Raw genomic sequence first — 26,185 nt, 5'->3', positions numbered from 1 at the left:
GAGATGGAATATAGGAGAGATAGGAGATGGTGGAGGATATCAAGTTGTAGGGGAAAGGGGATAGTGTAGATAGGCTAAATCTATTCACAGAAAAATGAGGCAGTGGTGGGTGAGGAAACCCAGCAAATGTGAGGTATTTCCTGTAGGACCTATTGTATTGTTAAGATAAAATAGTATAAGAAGAATATTGGGGACAGGAAAGAGAAGATTAAAAACAACAACAACAACAACAAAAATAAAATAAAATAAAAAAAACAAAAAAAAACAAAAACAAAAAACAAAGAACAGAAACCCCGCCGCCAGGCTCGGCTGGGCTTGGCTAGGCTCGGCTGGGCTCGGGTCCCCCGCCCGTCGCGGCTCGGCTGGGCATGGCTGTGCTCGGCTTTCCCGCCCGCCGCCCACCGCGGCACAGCGCGGCTCGGCTCCCTCGCCTGCCGCGGTTTGGCTGGGCTCAGCGGGGCCTGGCCGGGCTCGGCTTCCCTGCCCGCCACCCTCGACGGCGCAGCACGACTCGGCTCTCCCGCTTGCTGCCCTCCGCGGCGCGGCTGGGCTCGACTGAGCTCGGCTGGGCTCGGCCCCCTCGCCCTCCGCGGCTCAGCTGGGCTCGGCCCGGCTCGGCTTCCCCGCCCGCCACCCGCCGCAGCGCGGCTAGGCTTGGCTGGGCTCGGCTCCCTTGCCCGCCGCCCGCTGCGGCACAGCACGGCTCGGCTCTCCCGCCCGCCGCCCGCCGCAGCTCGGCTGGGCTCGGCTCCCTTGCCCGCTGCCCGCCGCAGCACAGCATGGCTCGGCTCTCCCGCCCGCCGCCCACCGCGGCCCAGCTAGGCTGGGCTCGGCTCCCTTGCCCGCCGCCCGCCGCGGCACAGCACGGATCGGCTCTCCCGCCCGCCGCCCACCGCGGCGTGGCTCGGATCCCCCACCCGCCACCCGCCGCGGCCCAGCTAGGCTACCCTGGCCACCGCCCACCGGGGCTCGGCCCGGTGCTAGCTGCCTCGGCTCTGCCTACCCAAGGAGGGAATCCTCCACACGTAGCTGGGATCTCTGTGTATATTTCACGGATGGACCCTCTCTGTTACCTTCCCTCCAAATCGATGTCTAAACATCTTGGGACCAGGAAAAATCCAGAAACAGCCCAGTACCAAGGAGTCTCAGACACCTCCCAGCCGATTCCCTCCAGGAGCTAGTAACCGGGAAGTTCACTCAGCCGCCATCTTGCCTCCTCCTGAAAATCGGTCAGTGCCCTTTTGCTAAGGATTGGGTCCACAGGGCCAAGCCTTTCCTTCCTGATCTGGTCACTGTCAGAGATGCACATGATAGAACCTTCAACCTGGGGGCTTAAATGAGCATTTCTGGGGCATTGTCAGACCAGCCCTGGCAAACTGAGACAGTGGCTAAAAGTAAAGATAGACTTCCTGTCCCAAGATGTGTGTGTGTGTGTGTGTGTGTGGGTGGGTGTGGGTGTGTGTGTGTGGCAGGGAGGTTCTGCTCAGTCCAGTCTCAGGAGCCAAGGTGGAGGGAGGGCCACCACTCAGGCTGTTGTCCTTTCAGTGTGAAGTCTCTGGAGCTCCTGGCCATGGGTGCTTACATGCGTCTGCCTGAAGAGTCACACATGGCTCTTTGGTCACATGCAAGCACCTAGCAGAGGAGCAGGGACAGTTACTCCTGTGGGTGGCTAGGAGTGGGGGAGAATTGGCTATTGGTGCCGTCTACCACTCAGCTGATCCTGAAGAGCCCTCTGGGGTTGGGCCTCTGGCTCCATTTCCCACCATTGGAAAGCCCTTGCTTCTCTTACCAAGTGCCATTTCTCAGCCAGCAGCTCTACCGGCAGGAGCAAGGTCTCCCCCAATGTCACGTCTGTTTCCTATCCGCAACCCCACCAACGTCAACAACCCTATTTCTGTGTCACCATCCACTTTGTTCACACATCAGCTATTTCATGAGAGAAAACTGATGGTAGGCAACAAGAGCCAAACCAGTATCAGGAAACACTGAATTCCAACAATACCCAAAACACAAAGGGCCAAATGGACATCAAGAGAGAAAGGTAAATGGGGTTTGCTTTGCTTTGTGTTTTAAAAGCAACATCCTATATATATATGTATATATATATGTATATATGTATATATATACATATATGTATATATATGGCTGACAGGGAGCTGTACAGAACATATGTCCAGGGTGCATGGTAATGTTTGGACATACTCATAGTGACAACAATTAACAACCACAGCAGGGGGGTACTGGGTTCCTGGCCACTGGTGCTCTGTCGTGGTCCCTAGGGGAGCAGCGACAGCCTCCCAGGTGCAGTGGTGGGGACCGGGAGGGAGTGAGGGTTCAACAGTGAGCCCCTGACACTAATGACTATGCTTGTGAGCTGATAAGCCTAAAATAAGAACAAGGCCTAGAGCAGCATTGTGCCTGGGAATTTCCTCCTGTCAGCCTTCATGTTACTCAAATGTGGCCAGTCTCGGAGCCAAACTCAGCATGTAAATGCAATGCCTTCCCCCCAGCATGGGACATGACACCCGGGGATGAGCCTCCCTGGCACCAAGGGACCACTATCAACTGCCAACTGATGATGCAACTGGAAAATGACCTTATATGGAAGGTTCAATGCGGATCAGCAGAATATCCCTGTCTACATAAAATAACATGACTTTAAAACGCTGTTTGACCTAATGTAAGGGGGAAATGGAAAGGAGAAAAGAGTTTATATGGCTACGAGTCTCTAAAAAAGAGTCTGGAGGCTGTCAGAAGGATTGCCCATAAGCACAACTGAGCAGAGTCTGAGAGACAGATAAAGCAGATACAACCCCCAGGTATTGGTTCCTTTGAGGGTTAAAGAGACCCATGGGAGTTATGGTTATGGCAGATGGGGTTAACTACCAGGTCAGATGGCCCCTCTTTGGAACTGGTGTTTATGTGTGATGAATCTGGACTCAGATGGGATCTCTCTTCATAAGACTTTCATGCTAATGTGCTGGAGTTGCAGTTAGTGTTGGGGTTTAAGATTTATTTAGGGGATTTGAATCTCTGGACTGACAATGTGATAGCCAGGTCCTGAGCCTCAACAGACTCTAGCACCTACAATCTGATTTATTGGACTTACCACACTCAGCTAAGATGGAATTGAAGGACAACCACCACACCATGGAGCCTAGAGTGATTACAACTGAAAGTGGGAGGATTGCATCCAGCATCCATGTGGAATCTGAGCCTCCTCTTTACATAGAGGTGCAATGGACACAACCAATCCAATGTCCACATAGAAAAGGTGGCATTGGATTGGGAAAAGTGGACATGGTGGCTGATGCGTATGGGGAAAGGCAGGAAAAGATGAGAGGTGGAGGCGTCTTTGGGACATGGAGCTGCCCTGGATGGTGCTTCAGGGGCAATCACCGGACATTGTAAATCCTCACAGGGCCCACTGGATGGAATGGGGGAGAGTATGGGCCATGATGTGGACCATTGACCATGGGGTGCAGAGGTGCCCAAAGATGTACTTACCAAATGCAATGGATGTGTCATGATGATGGGAATGAGTGTTGCTGGGTGGGGAGAGATAGGGTGGGGGTGGTGGGGTTGAATGGGACCTCATATATATATTTTTTAATGTAATATTATTACAAAGTCAATAAAAAAAAGCAACATCCTGTGTGAAACAAGAAATCCATTGAGAAATGGTAATAATGAAATACCAATAAACCCAGAAGCTCCGTTTTGTGGTAGCATCTAAATCTGGATTGGTTTTATTAACGACATTCTGCTTAATCCATAAAGTAGTGAAAGAAAAAAAAAGAGGAAAGAAGAAAAACTAATGAAACAAATCAAGGAAAAGCAGATTTTTCAGTTTGATTAGTTGTTGGAAATGGGTAGCCATGTTACTAACTGAGGCTGGCTGGTGATGAATATTATTTTCTTTATTTTTCTGTGATAAAAAAAATTCATTTTGTTCTGCAGAAGTTCTGAATATGCGAAATCCCTACAAAGAAAAGCTGTCTGAGATTCTGATAACATCCACCAACATCGCTAAGGAAGGTTATTCTGAGCTATGATAGGCTCCTGGTAACTAATCCAGGGCTTGGGAGGCAGACATTGCTGCTTTCTCATCAATCTTACTTTAAAGGGAGTTTTAAAACTGATTAGAAGGACGAGAAATGAGCATTTTTCTGTCTTTATGCATATCATACTCTATTCTGGTTTTCTCCAGCTTAGGGAACAAAATAAATTGCCATTTGCTCTCACATTCAGTGCAGGGTGGTTGCATGTTCTGTTCTTGAGTCCGTTCTTCCCCTTTAGGATCTTCCCCTCAGAATAAGAACCCTAGGGACTTACTCAGCTCAGAAGGGTCAGAGAAAATCCAAGTCTAGACTTTTCCATGAGGATCTTCTGTTTCCCTGTTCTCCTGCTATTAGCGCTGCCCCCTGCTGGATGACTTGCTGCCCTATCCCCTTTGGTACCAGCCTTTCAGGTGTGAGAGAGGATGGTGCCGCCCACCTCTCCACTAGGTGTCTGGAGGCCTGGTCTATGTGTTGAAACCTGTGGCTCTTCTCCAGCCACACATGTGTTCCACTGGTGGGCTGGCCAGGTGGGAATTAAACCACAGAATGACCAGAAGCCCAGCTTCCTTCTAAGTCCTTAATTTACTGGGCATACGGAGGTGGTGTGAGTGATGGCGAGCATGTTATCTTTTATTTTTTTTTTCCAAATTCTACTCAATTTACTCATTTTAAAAAAAAATATTACATTAAAAAAATATGAGGTCCCCATTCACCCCCACCGCCCCCACCCCACTACTCCCCCCCAAGTAACACTCTCCCCCATAATCATGACACATCCATTGCATCTTGTGAGTACATCTCTGGGCATCACTGCACCCCATGGCCAGTGTTCCACACCATAGCCCACACTCTCCCACGTTCCATCCAGTGGGCCATGGGAGGACATAAAATGTCAGGTAATTGTCCCTGCAGCACCACCCAGGACAACTCCAAGGTCCGAAAATGCCTCCACATCTCATCTCTTCCTACCATTCCCTGCCCCCAGCAGCCACCATGGCGACTTTTTCCACACCAATGACACATTTTCTCGATTATTAACCACAATAGTTCATGAATAGAATATCATTAAGTCCACTCTAATCCTTACTGTATTCCCCCTCCCTGTGGACCTTGGCTTGGTTTGTCCATTCCACATCTATGTCAAGAGAGGGCTTAGATTCCACATGGATACTGGATGCAATCCTCCTGCTTTCAGTTGTAGGCACTCTAGGCTCCATGGCATGGTGGTTGATATTCTTCAACTCTGTTAGCTGAGTGGAGTAAGTTCAATAAATCAGAGTGTAGGAGCTGCAGTCTGTTGAGGCTCAGGGCCTGGCTATCATTTTGTCAGTCCAGATATTCAAGTCCCCTAGATGTATCTTAAACCCCAGAACCAACTACAATTCCAGTAAAGTAGCATGAAAGGCGTGTGAAAAGAGATCCCATCTGAGTCCAGCTCTATCACACAGAAACACCAGCTCCAAAGAAGGGCCAACTAACATAGCAGTGAACCCCATCTGCAATGATCATAGAACTTGTGGGTGTCTTTAGCCCTCAAAAGAACGAATACCTGGGGTTGTATCTACTTTGTCTCTGAGACTCTGCTCAGGTGTGCATAAGGGCAATCCTTCTGACAACCTCCAGACTCTTTTTTAGAGACTCATAGCCATATGAACTCATTTGTCCTTTCCATTTCCCCCTTACTTTAGGTCAAACAGCATTTTTAGCTCCTGTTATTATATGTAGACAGGGATATTCTGCTGGTCCACGTTGAACCTTTAATTCAAGGTCATTTTCTAGTTATGTCATCAGCTGGTACTTGGTAGTGATCCCTCAGTGCCAGGGAGGCTCATCCCTGCGTGTCATGTTCCACACTGGGGGGAAGGCAGTGCATTTACATGCTGAGTTTGGCTTTGAGACTGGCCACATTTGAGTAACACGGAGGCTGTCAGGAGGGAACTCTTAGGCACAGTGCTGCTCTAGGCCTTGCTCTTATTTCAGGTGTATAGGCCCACAAGCATAGTCATTAGTATCAGGGGCTCACTGTTGGACCCTCATTCTTTCCTGGTCCTTACCATTGCACCTGGGAGACTGCCGCTGCTCCCGTAGGGACCAAGATAGAGCCCCCCCCCAGGCCAGGAACCCAGTACCCCCCCAGCTGTTGTCTTTAATTATTTCCACTATGAGTATATCCAAACATTTCCATGCACCCTGGACACATGCCCTGTATAAAACTCCCTGTCAACCATATATCGCCTGTCAATAACATCCCATACCAGTATTCCTCTGCTGCCATTGTTGAACCACTCTCTGATCCAAAACTTCCTGAAAAGTGAAGCCTAGTATAATGTCACATTCCCTTAATAGTAAAATGGAATATAGCAATGAGTTTAAAGGTTAGATATAGAATACATATTGATTTGGAAAAATTCTACATCCTATCTTTTTCTTTTCTTTTTGGCTAATTATTGAGCTTCTCTTCACAAGAGCCTTAGATCACAGTAATTAATCTATACAATATACAGTACTCGCACATATCCATTATAAAACCTTTTCCCTTCCACAGCAATAATCTTTTAACTTATTCATGTCATATTTACTGAAACTGATGTACAGATATTGAGACAATAGCTTTCAAACAAGGTAACATTTGTGTTTACATTGTGGTTTATACTTTAGGCTATACAGTTTTCTAAATTTTTTAGTTATCCTATGTTTTACATTATGGTTTACATTATTAGTCTGTCGTCCCCTATATGTTTTTGGTGAAATATTGCATGTTTTATATCCATCCTTGTGAACTCTTGTGAAACACTTCTTTTGCCCTCACATTTACTTTGGTTCCATCTATTCAATATCTATTTCCCCCTCCCCTTGTGCCCCACAGTGATAGTCAATCTTTATTTCTTAAGGAGCCATGTTCAGAGATACTTGCAACAGTGTTGAGGGCTTGACTTGCTCAACTGCCCTAATGCCCTGGGAGCCACCCTTTCTCTTGAGAGATACAGTTCCCTCTATTTGATGGCATTAGTCCTCCCCAGGATGTGGGTCTAACTTCACTCTCATTATATGGGTTTCTACCCCATGGTATAAGCCACTCTGGCAAAATGAGCATTCAGATATTCCCTAGGAGTCTGTCCTGTGTCAAAATATCCCCTTTGAGTATCTTAAACAGGTAATTTTCCTAATTCTATTTGAAAAGGTTTTCTCAGCATTTTACTTTCAACCAACACCTGACAATCTCCTATATTTGTATGTTTCCCCTCCCTCTCCCCAATTTCTTGGGCAATATTACCCATCTGCCCATTCCTAGCCCCCCTCAAACCCGCAAACCCCACCCAAATGTAACCTATGCCCCCATTTTATCTCTTCCTTGTGCACATACTTACCACCAGCTTATCATAGATTTCGCCCATGTAGATGTCAGCTTACATCCTTCCTCTACACCCCAATTTCCTGTGAGCCTATCTTCCAGTCTCTAGCTCTCTGAGGCAACTTGCTTATTTCATATCATTGAGGTCATGTAGTATTTGTCCTTCAATGCCTGGGTTGCTTCACTCAACATAAGGTTCTCAAGATTCATCCATGTTATCACGTGTGTTTGTAGTGTATTTGTTCTTACAGCCGAGTAGTATTCCATTGTATGTATATACCACATTTTACTCATCCACTCATTGTTGATGGGCATTTGGGTTGATTCCAACTTTTGGCAATAGTGAACAATGCTGCTATGAACATTGGTGTGCATATATCGGTTTGTGTCCTTGTTTTCAGGTCTGATGGTATATATCCAGCAGTGGTATTGCTGATTCATATGGCAAATCAATGGTTAGTTTTTTGAGAAACTGCCAAACTGTCCTCCAGAATGGTTGGATCCTTCTGCATTCCTACCAGCAGTAGATGAGTGTTCCCATTTCTTCCCATCCTCTCCAGCATTTGTATTCTTCTGTTTTTTTTTTCATAGCTGCCAATCATATGGGAGTGAGAAGGTATCTCACTGTAGTTTTGATTAGCATTTCCCTGATAGCTAAAGATTTGGAGCATTTTTCCATGTGCTTTTTAGCCGTTTGTATTTCTTCTTTGGAGAAGTGTCTGTTTAAATCTTTTTCCCATTTTTTAAATGGGTTGCTTATCTTTTTATTTTCAAGATATAGGAGTTCTTTATATATGCAAGTTATAAGTCTCTTATCGGATTAATGGTGGCCAAATATTTTCTCCCATTGTGTAGATTCCCTTTTTACTTTCTTGACAAAGTCCTATGAGGTGCTGAAGGCTTTAATTTTGAGGAAGTCCCATTTATCTATTGGTTCTTTTGCCTCTCGTGTTTTGGTGTGATGTTCATGAAGCCATTTCCTAGTACAAGGTTTGTAGATGTTTCCCTACACTGCTTTCCAAGGTCTTTATGTTCTTGGCTCTTATATTTAGGTCTTTGATCCATCTTGAGTTGATCTTTGTATAAGGTGTGAGATGGTAATCCTCTTTCATTCTTCTACATATGGATATCCATTTCTAGAGGCACCATTTGTTGAATAGGCCATTCTCTCCCAGTTGAGAGGGTTTGTTGGCTTTATTGAATATTATATGGCTATATATATGAGGTTCTATATCAGAACTTTCAATTCAATTCCATTGGTCTGTGTGTCTCTCCTTATGCCAATACCATGCTGTTTTCACTACTGTTGCTTTGTAGTATGTTTTGAAGTCAGGTAGTGTGATTCTTCCAATTTCCTTTTTCTTTTACAGTATGTCTTTGGCTATTCCGGGCCTCTTTTCTTTCCAAACAAATTTCATAGTTAGTTTTTCTAGTTTCTTAAAGAAGGCTGTGTTGGTTTTTATTGGGATTGCATTGAATGTGTAGATCAGTTTTGGTAGGATAGACATATTAATAATATTTAGTCTTCCTATCCATGAATAGGGAATATTCTTCCATTTATTTACGTCTTCTTTGATTTCCTTGTTCCCACATAGATGCCATGCATAGGGTTTCTCACCGATATGAGTTCTTACATGTCATTTAAGTTCAGAATGTCCACTGAATCCTTTGTCACATAGATGACATTGATGAGGTTTCTGTCCAGTGTGAGTTAACATATATTGTTTAAGGTGAGAATGTTGACTGAAACATTTGCCACATAGATGACATTCATGGGGTTTCTCTCCAGTGTGAGTTCTCTTATGTTTTTTAAAGGAAGAGCAATTAGTGAAGCATTTCCCAAAAAGATGACATTCATAGGGTTTCTCTCCAGTGTGAATCCTCTCATGTTGTTTAAGGGAAGAGTAATCAATGAAACATTTCCCACATAGAGAATATGCATAGGGTTTCTCACCAGTGTGAGTCCTCACATGTTGTTTAAGGTTAGAATATTGATGGAAGCCTTTGCCACATAGATGACATTGATAAGATTTCTCACCAGTGTGAGTTCTCACATGTTGTTTAAGGGAAGAATGTTGACTGAAACATTTCCCACATAGAAGACATTCATGGGGTTTCTCTCCAGAGTGAGTCTCCTCATGGCATTTAAGGTAAGAGCAATGAACAAAATATTTCCCCCAAAGATGGCATAAGTAGTGTTTCTGGACAGTATGAGTTCTTTAATCTTCTCTAAAATGAGAATAGTGACATTCATGAATCTGCTTATGCTGACTAATAACTGAGAGGTCCCTGTGTAATTTTGCCATCGAACTCCTTAAATATGGTTTCTGTGTCTTGCAAATTAAAGCATATTGTGTCACTGTGGATCTGTCAGTGGTATCTTCTTTCAAATAATTGTATTTGAAGGAATTCCTTTTAATGTTAGATCTCAATGACATGATTTCAGAAGTATCTTTCTTACAGATAGGTGGGTTGAATATCATTTCTATCATTTCCCATTTTTTAGAGACACTTTTGCTACCTGCTGAGACCAGGTGATTGATATTCTCCAGCATCACTTCTCTGATTAGCTTTCTCTGGGAGGAATCTAGCATGTCCCACTCTTCCTGGGTAAAGTCTACAGCTACATCTTTGAAGGTAATTAACTCCTGTGATTCCATTGTCAATACCTCAGCTGCAATCTATCTTCCTCTGGATTTTCATTCAAATCCACACAAACAGAAGAAGAAAGCTGTCTGGAAAAAGACACCTTGAGTTCAAATTTTTTCTTCTTGTATCCCAATCTTAAATAACACAAGAGTTACATGCCACTCCTGTGTCTTACCTGGTATTTTCCTCTTTCTTCAATTCAATGTTGATGGAGTCTTTGTCCAGCTTCTAAGATCCTCCAGAGCACTGGATGATATCGCTGCCATTTTTTCAGGGGTTCATGTTATCTTTCTTTCTTGCCAGCTGTCCTCAAGTGGGCTGGGCAGTAACTCTGAACCTCTGGATTCCAGAACTTTCCCTGACAGGAGACCAAGTTCCTCCTTTGGAGAATTGACCTTCCATCATCCCAGGAGAGTGTGTGGGACACTTGGGCTTCCTTGGGTTCCTGAAGGGCCTTCTGGTCTGGGGGTTTGCCTACAAAGTTTCCTTCAAGGGGACATAACACTGTCAGCTAAAGGAGACTCTCAGCCAATCAACATCCTACGTTATGTATGTTAAAGATAATATGATCTCTCCATGGTGTAATGCATTTTTCAAAATGTTGGATTTTATTTGATTTAATTCAAATATCTTCAATTTTTTTATAGTGTAGCCATATGATATTGTTTATGAATTCCAAACATAGATATTGGATTATGTTTGTAAACTGATCTCTTCCTCTGGGCATAATAGATTGTATTAATTTCAGAGGTTTCACTTTTACTTTATTAAATTATGATCAGGGGTTTGAATGGCCCATATCAGTGGGACATTGATTCTTCCCCCCCTTTGATGGGCAGGGACTCACCGAGAAAAAGACATGGCAAAGGAAGTAGTTGGAGTTTTGATGCTGGAACCTGGGGAAGTAAACACACAGGAGAGAACACAGAGGAATAGAGATGGCTCCATAGACATGGCAGAGGCCTGGGAAGAGAAAGAACCTGATGGTCTACAGCTGACCTTGTGGAGACACCAGAGCAGCCAAGCCCATAAAGAAACAAGCCCCAGACACAGAGACAAGCCTTATACCAGCCAACAGCTGAGACCAGAAGAAGCTGGAACCATGGAGTCTGAAGAAGAAGCCTGAATCCTCACAGAGACCAGCAGCCATCTTGCTCCAACATGTGGCAACAGACTTTGATGAGGGAAGTAACTTACATTTTATGGCCTTGTGACTATAAGCTTCTACCCAAAATAAATCCCCTTTGTAAATGCCAAAATATTTCTGGTACTTTGCATCAGTACCCCTTTTGTTGACTAATACATATAGTCAAAGTGGTTGATATTTTCTTTGTGATTTCTCCCTATTGCTTTGATGATTAGAAGGCCCTTAGAGATGTTTTTTCACTTACCTTTTAAAATCCATCCAGAATTTTCTTTTGTCTACAATGAAGTCGGAAGATACAAGTTTATTTTTAACCCAAAGAGCTATCCAGTTTTCACAGTATCAAACACTGAAAGCTTTATCACTGGCCATGGTTTGGACTTCTTGCTAACCTCGGAGTGTAGGAGCCATACTAGAGGTGATGCTTTCTGCAGAAGTGAAGGCCACAGTGGACCCACACCAGAAGTGGACAAGCTTGAAGGCAGCAGTGGGAGGAAGCTGAAATATGGTGGGCTTGTTCTGGCCAGCGGTGGTGTGGGAGCAGGAGCCCTGAGCCCATGCTGGGAGGTTTTCTGTCCTCCCCATCCTGTAAAGTGACTTGGAGCACAGGCACACCAGGATTTCCAGCAGCTGTGAGACAAGTTCCTTCAGTATGGCACCCCTGGTATTCTCAAGAACTTTAAGACAGTACTAAGGATTGCCTTGTTGGCCTTAGCAGGGTGACTGTGGACAACATCCAGGCTGACTTACCTTCACACCTCTCCCAGAATGACCAGGTGTCTTGCACAAGATGGAAGATGTGTGAAGGGTTTGTAGAGGATCAATTGAAGCTGCTTTCACCCAGTCTGTGTTCCTGGAGTCAGTGAGCATGGGGGTTACTGGATTTTCCAACATACTCTGCATAAGTGCTGCATTATTTTAACTGTACTTTCTACCTTGTGCCTTGCAGTTGGTAGAAATGCTTCCTAGTGTTACTACCCAGAGGAAAAAAGTAATGCAAAAACAAACTTAGGCAACCTGGCATTAGGTTTGAGACCTGATACTTCCCAAATCCAGCAAGAACAAGTGTCTGAGTTCACTGTCGGGAGGATCTAAGCAGCCAGAGTGATATACATGGCTAACCAGGGGAGGATTAAAGAACAGCCAGCATTTGCATTTCTTCATCTTTTATTAAATAATGAGGGACATGTACTTTCCCTTTAAGCACAAGCTGGGGTGAACAAATGGTGATATTAAAAGATGATAGCTGGTGGGTGGGGCAAGATGGCATCTGAGTGAATGCACTTCATAATTGCTCCCACAAAAGAGCAGCTGAGTAGGGTTGGAATCTTGCTGCAGTGGGCTGTTTTGGGGACTTGCAAGGCAGGAGGTGTTTGGACATCGATTTGGAGAGACAGAAATTATGCTCGCTAAGGTAGAATTGTAGGTTTCTAGCACTGAGGTCGGAAGTTGTGGAGAGGTGGGATTCTTCCCCCTAAGGCGTTCCCTGGACTGTCAGTAGTGTGGTGACATTCCCAAGCCCTGTGTTCCCCAGAAGCATGGTCGCCAGGTTTGTGACCCCTAAGCCACCACAGCCCACATTCCACAGACCCACAGACCCCAAGTCTGCAATATGCCAGACTTCCCATTCCCAAATCCAGGGCTCCCTGTGGTGAGGGAATACACTAGCCCTTCAGTTTTGAACTGACTCTGTAAGTTGGAGGGTTTGAGTGGGAGGTGCAGAGGAGAAAAATGAGTGTGGTTTTAATTTTCAGGTCCTGCCCCCCCTTTTACTTTGAGCTTGGAGGAGCATACCAGCTGGCTTGGGGAAAGCTGGGGAAGAAAGGAGAGACAAATCTGCTGAGAAAACCCAATTTACCTAAAAGTACTGGCATAGGAAACTTGGTCTGGAAGAAGGTGGAGTCAGAAAATCAAATAGCCCTCCTATAACACACCTAAGGGACATGGACTGTAAGATGGTTTTGAAAACTTCTATTAGCATATTTGGGTTTCCTGGTGAGGTGTGGGCACTCTGTCTTTGGAAATTAAGACATTTTGTTTTCTCTGGTGATTTGTTTAACCAAGGACCCTCTTGAATCTCCTACTGGACACCTCAAACAGCTTCACTGCAGCCCTGGGAGAGGGAGAAGTGAGAAAGGGAGAAAGGGGGAAGGTCAGAATCCTAAGCATTTTATTTAAATGCAGAAAGGATTCCTTGCTTGAAACTTTGGTCTTTTTTATTGGTTTGTTTTCTCATTTTTTCCTTCCTCTTTATACCCCCACAGCCCTTTCTTCCTCCTCCTCCTCCTCCTGTTCCTTCTCCCCTTCCTCCTCCTCCTTGTCTTCTTCTTCCTCATTTTCCTGTTTTTCTTCCTTGCATTTCTATCCCCCATTTTCCCCCTTACCCCCTTTTCTCCCTTTCTCTTCTTTTTTTTATATTAGGTGTGGCAGGAATTGATTCACATTTGCTGTGTTTCCTCATCCTCGATTTCCTCTTTTCTGTGTGTACTGACTTTGGCCTCCAATGCTAACCCCTTTCCTCTACATCTTTTTATCCTCCATCATTTAGTGTTTCTCTTACATTCCACTGCTCTTAATTTAGCCCTCAATTTTTATTTCTAATATCTTTCTGCTGTTTTGTCTTTTATTCACTCTCTATATTATTGTCCTTTCCTTTCTCTTTCCCACTTTCCTGACCACACTGCTCTTTTAATTCATACTATATTCCTCACCATATTCAGTTTACTGTCTCATTATACATACTCCATTTTTCTTACTGTTCTAACTCTACACAGCTTACATAAGTCTAATACCCATTCTCCTAGATCTTACAAGGTTCTTCTGCTGACATTTACTATCAATACTACTATTATAGTGTTTTCTTTTCTTACTTGTTTTGCTTTCACTTGCCCTAATATTTTCCTTCAAGTGAACTGAGCCAACAGCAAGGAAATAGAATAAGAAGAACAAAATGGCAAAGAGAAGACTTAACATGTATGCAAAAACAACAACTAATTATCCCTGAGACTAGACAAAGAAGTTAATCAAACTAGCAAGATAAAATGATGACCAGACAGCAACAAAAACTACAAACCAAACCAATAATCAGGAAAACTTGACCCAATAGGATGAACAAACTAAAAAATAGGAAGAAGAGTAGAATATCTAACAAGTAATTAAAGCTCTCAAAACATTTAATAGGGGCCATTTAATGAGGTGAAAGAAGAAATAAGAATAGGAAGAAAACACTTGGGGAGCATACAGAAGAAATTGCAATCATGAAAAAAAAAAAAAGACAACGGATATGATGGGGAGGAACAGCACAATCCAAGAAATCAAAAACACACTCTCAGCAAATAACAGCACATTTTATGAGGGAGAGGAACTAATGATGTGGAAGACAGTACATCTGAAATCAAACAGATAGTAGAATTGATAGATAAAAAGAGGGAAAAAATTCAACAGGGACTTTGGGACCGGAATGACAATGCAAAATGTGAAAACATAGGCATTATAGGCATCCCAGAAAAAGAAGAGAAGGGAAAGGGAACAGAAAGGGTGTTGGAGGAAACAATGGATAAAAACTTCCCAAACCTATTGAGGGAGATGAATGTTCACATCCAGGAAGCACAATGCACCCTAAATAGCATAAATCCCAACAGGCCTACCCAAAGACATATACCTGTCAAATTATTCAATGCTCAAGACAAAGAGAAAATTCTAAAAGCAGCAAGAGAAAATAACCACACACACAAAGGAGGCTTCATAAGATTGAGTGCTGATTTCTCATCTGAAACCATGGAGGCAAGAAGGCAGTGGTATGACAAGGTCAAGGTACTAAAAAAAAAAAAAAATTCCAAAAAAGAATACTCTATCCAGCTAAACTTACATTCAAATATGATAGAGAGTTCAAATACTCACAGATAAACAGAAATTAATAGAGTATGCCAACAAGAATCCTGGCCTTCAAGAAATACTAAAGGAAGTTGTATAGGAGGAAAGAAAAAAACAGGAGAGACAGAGTTGGAGGAGAGTGTAAGAACAACTAAAAAGACAAAAAAAGTGAAAACCAAACAAAATATAACAAACACAAATCCAAAGAAAACATGGGAATATAAATAATTCCTTGAAAATGATAATGGTGAATGTCAGTGAATTAAACTCACCTCTCAAGAGACTCAGACTGGAAAATTGGATAAGAAAGTATGATCCATCTATATGTTGTCTACATGAAAAACATCTTAGACCCAGGGATTCAAGGAGGTTGAAAGTGAATGGCTGGAAAACAATCTTACAGGCAAATAATAACCAAAAATGGGCAGGAGTAACTATGTTAATATCAGACAAAACAGACTTTAAATGCAAAACAATTGTGAGAGACAAATATGGACACTACATATTAGTGAAAGGGATAATCATTCAAGAAGAAAGAACAGTTAGAAACATTTATGCTCCTAACAAGAATACATCCAAATATCTGAGGCAAACACTGGAGAAACTAAGGGAAGGAATAGATGCCTCTACAATTACAGTGGGGGGCTTTAATACACCACTATCAACTGGAAATCTACAAGGGCCAGAGGCCCAGATTTCACACCATATGGAAATTAAACAGCACACTCTTTGAAATACAGTGGGTCAAAGAGGAAATCTCAAAAGAAATTAATAACTACCTTGAAACTAATGAAAATTATAACACAACATACCAAAACTTATGTGATGCAGCAAAAGCAGTACTGAGAAGGAAATTTATAGCCATAAATTCATACATCAAAAAAGAAGAGCAAAAATTGAAGAATCAACTGCATATTTGGAGGAATTAGTAAAAAACAACAAAGTAATCCCACAGGAAGAAGAAGGAAGGAAACAACAAAGATAAGAGCAGAACTAAATGAAATAGAAAATAAGAAAGCACTTGAAAAGATAAACAAGACCAAGAGCTGGGTCACTGAGAAAGTCAATAAAATTGACAAACTCTTAGCTAGACTAACAAAGAAAAAAAGAAAGAAGATGCAGATACACAAAATAAGAAATGACAAAGGAGATATCACCACTGACCCCACAGAAATGAAGACTATCATAAGTGGATACTTTGAAAAACTATATTCCAACAAAAATGACAATTCAGAGGAAATGGACAAATTCCTATAAACACATAACCACCCTATATTGATGAAAGAAGAAATTGATGATCTCAACAAACTAATCACAAGTAAAGAGATAGAATCAGTCATTAAAAACCTCCCAACTAAGAAGAGCCCAGGGCCAAATGGTTTCAAAGGTGAATTCTACCAAAATTTCCATAAAAAACTAACACCAATCTTGCTGAAACTCTTCCAAAAATTTGAAACAGAAGAACATTGCATAACTCATCTACGATGCCAACATTACCCTAATATGAAAGCCAAATAAAGACACCACAGGAAAGGAAAATTACAGACCAATCTCTCTAATGAATATAGATGTGGAAATCCTCAACAAAATACTTACTAATCATGTTCAACAGTACAATAAATTAATTATACTCCATGACCAGGTGGAATTCATTCTTGGTATGCAAGGATGGTTCAACATAAGAAAATACATTAATGTAAAAATCACATAAACAGATTGAAGGAAAAAAATCATATGATCATATCTATAGATGCAGAAAAAGCATTTGACAAAATACAGCACTATTTCTTAATAAAAACACTTCAAATGATTGGAGTAGAGGGAAGCTTTCTGAACATGATAAAAGATATATATGAAAAACTCCCAGTTAACATCATTTACAATTTTGAAATCTGAAAATCTTCCCCTCTAAGATCAGGAACAAGGCAAGGATGCCCATTATCACCCCTTCTATTTAATATTGTGTTAGAAGTACTTGCATGAGCATTGAGGCAAGAATCAGACATAAAAGGCATTCAAATTGAAAAGGAAGAAGTCAAAATTTACTATTTGCAGATGATATGATCCTACACATAGAAAACCCTGAGAAGTCTACAATGTAAATTCTAGAACTTATAAATGAGTTCAGTAATGTTGAAGGTTATAAAATCGATGTGCAAAAATCAGTACGCCTATAATGAAAAAAGTGAGGAGGAAATCAAGAAAAAAATACCATTTACAATAGTAAATAAAAAAATCAAATACCTAAGAGTAAATTTAACTAAAGATGTAAAAAAAATTATACACAGAAACCTACACAACACTGTTCAAAGAAATCAAAGAAAACTTAAACAAATGGAAGAATACTCCCTGTTCATGGATAGGAAGGCTAAATATTCTTATGATGTCTAGCCTACCAAAACTGATCTACACATTCAATGCAGTTCCAATAAAAATCAACACAGCATTCTTTAAGGAACTAGAAAAAACTAGTTATGAAATTTATTTGGAAAGGAAAGAGGCCACGAATATCCAAATACATATTGAAAAAGAAAAATGAAATTGGAGGAATCACACTACCTGACTTCAAAACATAGTACACTAGTGAAAACAGCATGATATTGGCACAAGGAGAGGCACACTGATCAATAGAACCAATTTGAAAATTCTGATATAGAACCTTATAGATACAGACATATGATATTCCCAAGGAAACAAAACCCACTGAAAGGGAATTGCCAACTCACACCTTACACAAAAACCAACTCAACCGGGCGGGGCCGGTGCAGGCCCCGGCTGCGGGCCGCGGTAGCGCTTGGAGCCGGGCGGGGCCGGTGCAGGCCCCGGCTGCGGGCCGCGGTAGCGCTTGGAGCCGGGCGGGGCCGGTGCAGGCCCCGGCTGCGGGCCGCGGTAGCGCTTGGAGCCGGGCGGGGCCGGTGCAGGCCCCGGCTGCGGGCCGCGGTAGCGCTTGGAGCCGGGCGGGGCCGGTGCAGGCCCCGGCTGCGGGCCGCGGTAGCGTTTGGAGCCGGGCGGGGCCGGTTCAGGCCCCGGCTGCAGGCCGCGGTAGCGTTTGGAGCCGGGCGGGCCCGGGTCAGGCCACGGCAGGTACGGAGCCGGGCAGGGCCGGTCCAGGCCGCGGTGGCGGGAGGTGGATGCCAGAGCCGGCTGGGCCGCTGTAGCGAGCGGAGCTGGGCGGAGCCAGGCCAGGCCAAGGCGGCGTGAGGAGCCGGGCAGAGCCGGTCCAAGCCTCCGCGGCGGGCGGAGGCGGGAAGCGGAGGGGTTTCTGTTTTTTTTGTTTGTTTGTTTGTTTGTTTGTTTTTTTTTTGAGCATCTGCAGTACTGGGGAGTTCGTGGGCCCTGGGCGGCCTATTGGGGGTTTGTGGGAAGGGAGGTGCTTGCAGACCCATTTGGGCAGACAGACGGGGGGGGTTTTAGGGCAAAGCGGGGGGAAGTTGTTGTTTTAGATAGTGTTGCAATTGTGACACGTGTGTACCTGTATCTCTCTTCTCCCTATCCGTTCCCCACCGTTTGCCCATCCTCTTTTTCTTTCTTCCTTTCCTCTTGCCTTTCTTTTTTCTTTATTATAATTAGTGTGTTTTTTTTTTTTTCGGTTTTCTCTTTCCCTCTTGTCCCTCATCTTCCACTTATTTTTACTTTAATTCAAGTATACAATAGGTGCTACAGGGAACGCCTCACATTTGCTGGGTTTTCCCATCCTCCACTGCCTCATTTCTGTGTGAACTGATTTAGGCTACCTACACTATCCCCCTTCCCCTGCATCTTGATATCCACTATCATCTACTGTCTCTCCTATATTCCACCCCCCACCTCCCATTCTTTGATCCACAAAGTGTCTAACTCTTAATTTCTAATACCTTTGTTCTGTTTTCTGTCTATTATCCACTCTTGAAACTATTACCTTTCTTTTCTTTTTCCCTCTCTCATGAAAACAATAGCTGTGTAGTTCATACCATATTCCTCCCAAATTCAGTCATCAACTTCATAAAAGGTACTCTACCTACAGCTATAACTCTATACAATCTACATGAATCTAACCTCCATCCTTCCAGATCTCATATTCCTGCTTTAATTAACATACATCACCAATACAACTTTACACTTTTCCCTTGCTTACACAATTGCCTTTCCCCAACACTAATACTTTCCTCTAAAGTGAACTTAACCAACAACAAGTAACTAGAATAAGAAGAAAAAAGTGACAAAGAGAAGATATAACACCTGTGCAAAAATAACAACTAATTAACCTCCAAGAGCAGACAAAGAAGCTAAGGAACGGATTAAATTCGTCAAAATAAAGAGATGACCAGAAAGCAACAAAAATCTACGAACCAAACCAATAATCAGGAAAACATGGCTGAATCCAATCAACAAACCAATAATCACGAAGGGGAGCAAAACTTGGCACAAGCAATGAAAGATCTCAGAACATTTATCACCGACAAATTTGATGCAGTAATGAAAGAGGTTAACAACATGAAGACATCACTTGGAGGGGAAATTGCAGACATACGCAAAAACATAACAGATATGATGGGAATGAACACCACAGTTCAAGAAATCAAAAATACACTTGCAGCAAATATCAGCAGACTAGAAGAGACAGAGCAGAGAATTAGTGATGTGGAAGACAGTACATCAGAAATCAAACAGATAGTAGAAGGGGTCAATAAGAAGATAGAAAAAATCCAATTAGGATTTAGGGACCTGAATGACAATGCAAAACGCTCAAACATACGTATTATAGGCATTCCAGAAGGTGAAGAGAAGGGAAAGGGGTCAGAAAGAGTGTTGCAGGAAATAATGGCTGAAAACTTCCCAAATCTACTGAAAGAGACAGATGTACATATCCAAGAAGCACAGCGCACTCCACAAGTCATAAACCCCAACAGGCCCACCCCAAGACATATACTTGTCAAATTATCCAATGCTCAAGACAAAGAGAAAATCCTAAAAGCAGCAAGAGAAAAGAAAACCATCACATACAAGGGAAGCTCAATTAGATTAAGTGCTGATTTCTCTTCTGAAACCATGGAGGCAAGAAGACAGTGGTATGATATAGTCAAGGTACTAAAGGAAAAAAATTTCCAACCAAGAATACTCTATCCAGCTAAACTAGCATTCAAACATGATGGAGAGTTCAAAATATTCGCAGACAAACAGAACCTGAAAGAGTATACCAACAAGAAACCTCCCCTTCAAGAAATTCTAAAGGGAGTTCTGCAGGAAGAAAGGAAAAAACAGGAAAGGCAAAGTTGGAGGAGAGTATAAGACCAACAACAACAACAAAAAAGACAAAAAAAAATATACAAACAAAATATGACAAACACAAATCCAATCAAAATATGGCTAACACAAATAATTCCTTGATAGTAATAACACTGAATGTCAATGGATTAAACTCACCTATCAAAAGATTCAGACTGGGACACTGGATAAGGAAATATGACCCATCCATATGCTGTCTACAAGAGACACATCTTAGACCCAGAGACGCATGGAGATTGAAAGTGAAAGGCTGGAAAACAATCATACAAGCTAACAATAACCAAAAAAAGGCAGGAGTAGCTATATTAATATCAGACAAAATAGACTTTAAATGTGAAACAATTGTGAGAGACAAAGAAGGATACTACATTTTAGTCAAAGGGAAAATCTGTCAAGAAGATCGAACAATCATAAATATCTATGCCCCTAACAAGGGTGCCTCTAAATACGTCAGGCAAACGCTGGAAAAACTAAGTGAAAGAATAGATACATCTACAATTATAGTGGGGGATTTTAATACACCACTATCAACTCTGGACAGAACATCTCAAAAGAGAATCACCAAAGAAACAAAACATCTGAATAGTATATTAGAGGAGCTCGATCTAATAGACATATATAGATCGCTACACCCAAACACAGCAGGATATACATTTTTCTCAAGCGCACATGGATCATTCTCCAAGATAGATCATATGCTAGGCCACAAAGAAAGGCTGAACGAATTCAGAAAGATTGAAATCATACAAAACATTATCTCTGACCACAGTGGAGTCAAGCTGGAGATTTGCAAGGGAAAGAAGCCCAGATTTCACACCACGATTTGGAAATTAAACAACACACTCTTAGAAAAACAGTGGGTCAAAGAGGAAATCTCAAAAGAAATCAATGACTACCTTGAAACAAATGATAATGATAACACAACATACCAAAATTTATGGGATGCAGCAAAAGCAGTACTGAGAGGGAAGTTTATAGCCATAAATTCATATATCAAAAAAGAAGAAAGAGCAAAAATTGAAGAACTAACTGCACATTTGAAGGAATTAGAAAAACAACAACAAAGTAACCCAACAGGAAGAAGAAGGAAGGAAATAACAAAGATAAGAGCAGAACTAAATGAAATAGAAAATAAGAAAGCACTTGAACAGATAAACAAGACCAAGAGCTGGTTTTTTGAGAAGATTAACAAAATTGACAAACCTTTAGCAACACTAACAAAGAAAAAAAGAGAGAAGATGCAAATACACAAAATAAGAAATGAGAAAGGCGATATCACCACTGACCCCACAGAAATAAAGACTATCATAAGAGGATATTTTGAAAAACTATATTCCAACAAAAATGACAATCTAGAGGAAATGGACAAATTCCTAGAAACACATAAACAGCCCATATTGACAAAAGAAGAAATTGATGATCTTAACAAACCAATCACAAGCAGAGAGATAGAATCAGTTATTAAAAATCTCCCAACTAAGAAGAGCCCAGGGCCAGATGGCTTCACAGGTGAATTCTATAAAACATTCCAGAAAGAACTGACACCAATCCTGCTGAAACTATTCCAAACCATCGAAACAGAAAGAACATTACCCAACTCCTTCTATGATGCCAACATTACCCTAGTACCAAAGCCAAACAAAGACATCACAAGAAAGGAAAATTACAGACCAATTTCTCTAATGAACCTAGACGCAAAAATACTTAACAAAATACTTGCTAATCGTATTCAACAACACATTAAACGAATTATACACCACGACCAAGTGGGATTCATCCCAGGTATGCAAGGATGGTTCAACATAAGAAAATCAATCAACATAATACACCATATAAACAGATTGAAGGAAAAAATCACATGACTATATCTATTGATGCAGAAAAAGCATTTGACAAAATACCGCACCCTTTCTTGATAAAAACACTCCAAATGATTGGAATACAAGGAAATTTTTTGAACATGATAAAGAGTATATATGAAAAACCTAAAGCCAATATTGTTTACAATGGAGAAATCCTAGACTCCTTCCCTCTAAACTCAGGAACAAGACAAGGATGCCCACTGTCGCCGCTCCTATTTAACATTGTCTTAGAAGTACTTGCTCGAGCACTGAGGCAAGGACCAGAAATAAAAGGCATTCAAATTGGAAAGGAAGAAGTCAAAATTTCATTATTTGCAGATGACATGATCCTATACATAGAAAACCCTGAGAGATCTACAACGAAGATTCTAGAACTCATAAATGAGTTTAGTAAAGTCGCAGGTTATAAGATCAATGCGCAAAAATCAGTAGCATTTCTGCACACCAATAATGAGCAAGATCAGGAGGAAATCAAGAAACAAATACCATTCACAATAGTAAATTAAAAAATCAAATACTTAGGAATAAATTTAACTAAAGAGGTAAAGAACTTATACACTGAGAACTATACAAGATTGTTCAAGGAAATCAAAGAAGACCTAAATAAATGGAAGACTATTCCTTGTTCATGGATCGGAAGACTGAACATTATTAAGATGTCTATCCTACCAAAATTGATCTACACATTCAATGCAATCCCAATAAAAATCAATGCAGCCTTCTTTAAGGAACTAGAAAAACTAACTATGAAATTTATTTGGAAAGGAAAGAGACCCCGAATAGCCAAAGACATACTGAAAAAGAAAAACGAAATTGGAGGAATCACACTACCTGACTTCAAAACATACTATAAAGCTACGGTGGTGAAAACAGCATGGTATTGGCATAAGGAGAGACATATAGACCAATGGAATCGAATTGAAAGCTCTGATATAGAACCTCACATATACAACCACATAATATTCGATAAAGCCACCAAACCCTCTCAACTGGGAGAGAGTGGCCTATTCAACAAATGGTGTCTGGAGAACTGGATAGCCATAAGTAGAAGAATGAAAGAGGATTACCATCTCACACCGTATACAAAGATCAACTCAAGATGGATCAAAGACCTAAATATAAGAGCGTAGACCATAAAAACCTTAGAAAGCAATGTAGGGAAACATCTACAGGACCTTGTAATAGGTAATGGATTTATGAATATCTCACCAAAAGCACGAGCAGCAAAAGAACTAATAGATAAATGGGACTTCCTCAAAATTAAAGCCTTCTGCACCTCAAAGGAGTTTGTCAAGAAAGTAAAAAGGGAGCCCACACAGTGGGAGAAAATATTTGGCAATCATATATCTGATAAGAAACTTATAACTTGCATATATAAAGAACTCCTACATCTTGAAAATAAAAAGATAAACAATCCATTTAAAAAATGGGAAAAAGACTTAAACAGACACTTCTCCGAAGAAGAAATACAAATGGCAAGAAAGCACATGAAAAAATGTTCCAAATCTCTAGCTATCAGGGAAATGCAAATCAAAACCACAATGAGATACCATCTTACACCCATAAGATTGGCAGCTATTAAAAAAACAGAAGAATACAAGTGCTGGAGAGGATGTGAAGGAAGGGGAACACTCATCCACTGCTGGTGGGAATGCAGAAGGATCCAACCATTCTGGAGAACAGTATGGCGGTTTCTCAAAAAACTAGCCATAGATTTGCCATATGACCCAGCAATACCACTGCTGGGAATATACCCAGTAGAACTGAAAACAAGAACACAAACCAATATATGTACACCAATGTTCATAGCAGCATTGTTCACTATTGCCAAAAGTTGGAATCAACCCAAATGCCCATCAACAGACGAGTGGATCAATAAAATGTGGTATATACACACAATGGAATACTACTCGGCTGTAAGAACAAACACACTACAAACACATGTGATAACATGGATGAATCTTGAGAACCTTATGTTGAGTGAAGCAACCCAGACATTGAAGGACAAATACTACATGACCTCAATGATATGAAATAAACAAGCTGCCCTAGATAGCAAGAGACTGAACGATAGGCTTGCAGGAAATCGGAGGGTGGAGGAAGGATATGAGCCGATGTCTGCAGGGGTGGAATTTAAGACGAGATGGTGGTAAGTATGAACACAAAGAAGAGATAAAAGGGGGGCAAGGGGTTGCCTTTGGTTGGGGCTTTGCGGGTTTGAGGGTGGCTGGGGAGGGACGGGTGGGTAACGTTGCCCAAAAGTGGGGGGAGGGAGGGGTAGCATATGAACCAGGAGAGGGTCAGGTGTAGGTGGAGAGTAAAATGCCGAGAAAATCATATCAAAATATAATAAAGAGGGTTACCTGTTTAGAATGCTCGGAGGGGAGGGTCTGATGCAGGACGGGCTCCTGGGGAATGTCTAAATGCTCATTCTGCCAGAGTGGGTGACACCATGGGGTAGAAACCCAAGTAGTGAGAGTGGGGGTGGACCCACATCCTGGGGAGGACTAATGCCATCCAATAGAGGGAACTGTATCCCTCGAGAGAAAGGGTGGCTCCCAGGGCATTGGGGCAGTTGAGCAAGTTAGGCCCTGAACACTATTCCATCTATCTCTGGAAGTGGCTCCTCAGGAAACGGAGGTTGGCTATCACTGAGGGCACCAAGGTGGAAGGGAAAATGGACGTTAAATGTGTGGAACCAAAGTAAATGGGGGGTAAGAGAGGAGTTTCTTGAGAGTACACAAGGATGGATATAAAACATGTAATATTACACCATAACATATAGGAGATGACAGACTGATAATGTAAACCATAATGTAAAACATAGGATAACTAAAAATGTAAAGAACTGTGTATCCTAAAGTATGCACCATAATGTAAACACAGATGTCACCTTGTTAGAAAGCTAATGTCTCAGACTCTGTACATCACTTTAAGTAAATATGATATGAATAGGGCGTAAGAGTATCACTGTGGAAGGGAAAAGGTTTTCTGGTGGATGTGTGGGAGTGCTGTATATTATATATATACATTGCTGTGGTCTAGGACTCCTGTGAAGAAAAGCTGAATAATTGGAGGGGGGGGGGGAAAAAAAAGAAAAAAATAGGATGTGGAATTTTTTCAAGTCAACATTCTTTATCTAAGTTCTTTATCTAACTTTATCCAAGTTCTTTATCTATCCTTTAAACTCATCGCTATATGCCATTCCCTAGTAAGGGACCATGACATTATATTGGGCTTCAAATTTCGGGGAGTTCTGGATCACAGAGTGTTTCAACAATGGCAATGGAGGGATACTGGTATGGGATACCAATGACAGGTGATATATGACTGACAGGGAGCTGTACAGAACATATGTCCAGGGTGCATGGTAATGTTTGGATATACTCATAGTGGCAACAATTAAAAACCACAGTAGGGGGGGTACTGGGTTCCTGGCCAGTGGTGCTCTGTCGTGGTCCCTAGGGGAGCAGCGACAGTCTCCCAGGTACAGTGGTGGGGACCGGGAGGGAGTGAGGGTTCAACAGTGAGCCCCTGATACTAATGACTATGCTTGTGAGCTGATAAACCCAAAATAATAACAAGGCCTAGAGCAACTTTGTGCCTGGGAATTTCCTTCTGTCAGCCTTCATGTTACTCAAATGTGGCCAGTCTCGAAGCCAAACTCAGCATGTAAATGCAATGCCTTCCCCCCAGCGTGGGACATGACACCCAGGGATGAGCCTCCCTGGCAACGAGGGACCACTATCAACTACCAACTGATGATGCAACTGGAAAATGACCTTATACAGAAGGTTCAATGCGGATCAGCAGAATATCCATGTCTACATAAAATACCATGACTTTAAAATGCTGTTTGACCTAAAGTAAGGGGGAAATGGAAAGGAGAAATGAGTTTATATGGCTACGAGTTTCTAAAAAAGAGTCTGGAGGCTGGCAGAAGTTTTGCCCTCATGCACAACTGAGCAGAGTCAGAGAG

This window comes from Dasypus novemcinctus, unplaced genomic scaffold, assembly GCF_030445035.2.
Source record: "Dasypus novemcinctus isolate mDasNov1 unplaced genomic scaffold, mDasNov1.1.hap2 scaffold_108, whole genome shotgun sequence".
Taxonomy (NCBI): Eukaryota; Metazoa; Chordata; class Mammalia; order Cingulata; family Dasypodidae; genus Dasypus; species Dasypus novemcinctus.
The sequence above is the reverse complement of the archived record's forward strand: the minus strand, read 5'-3'. Positions refer to the sequence as shown.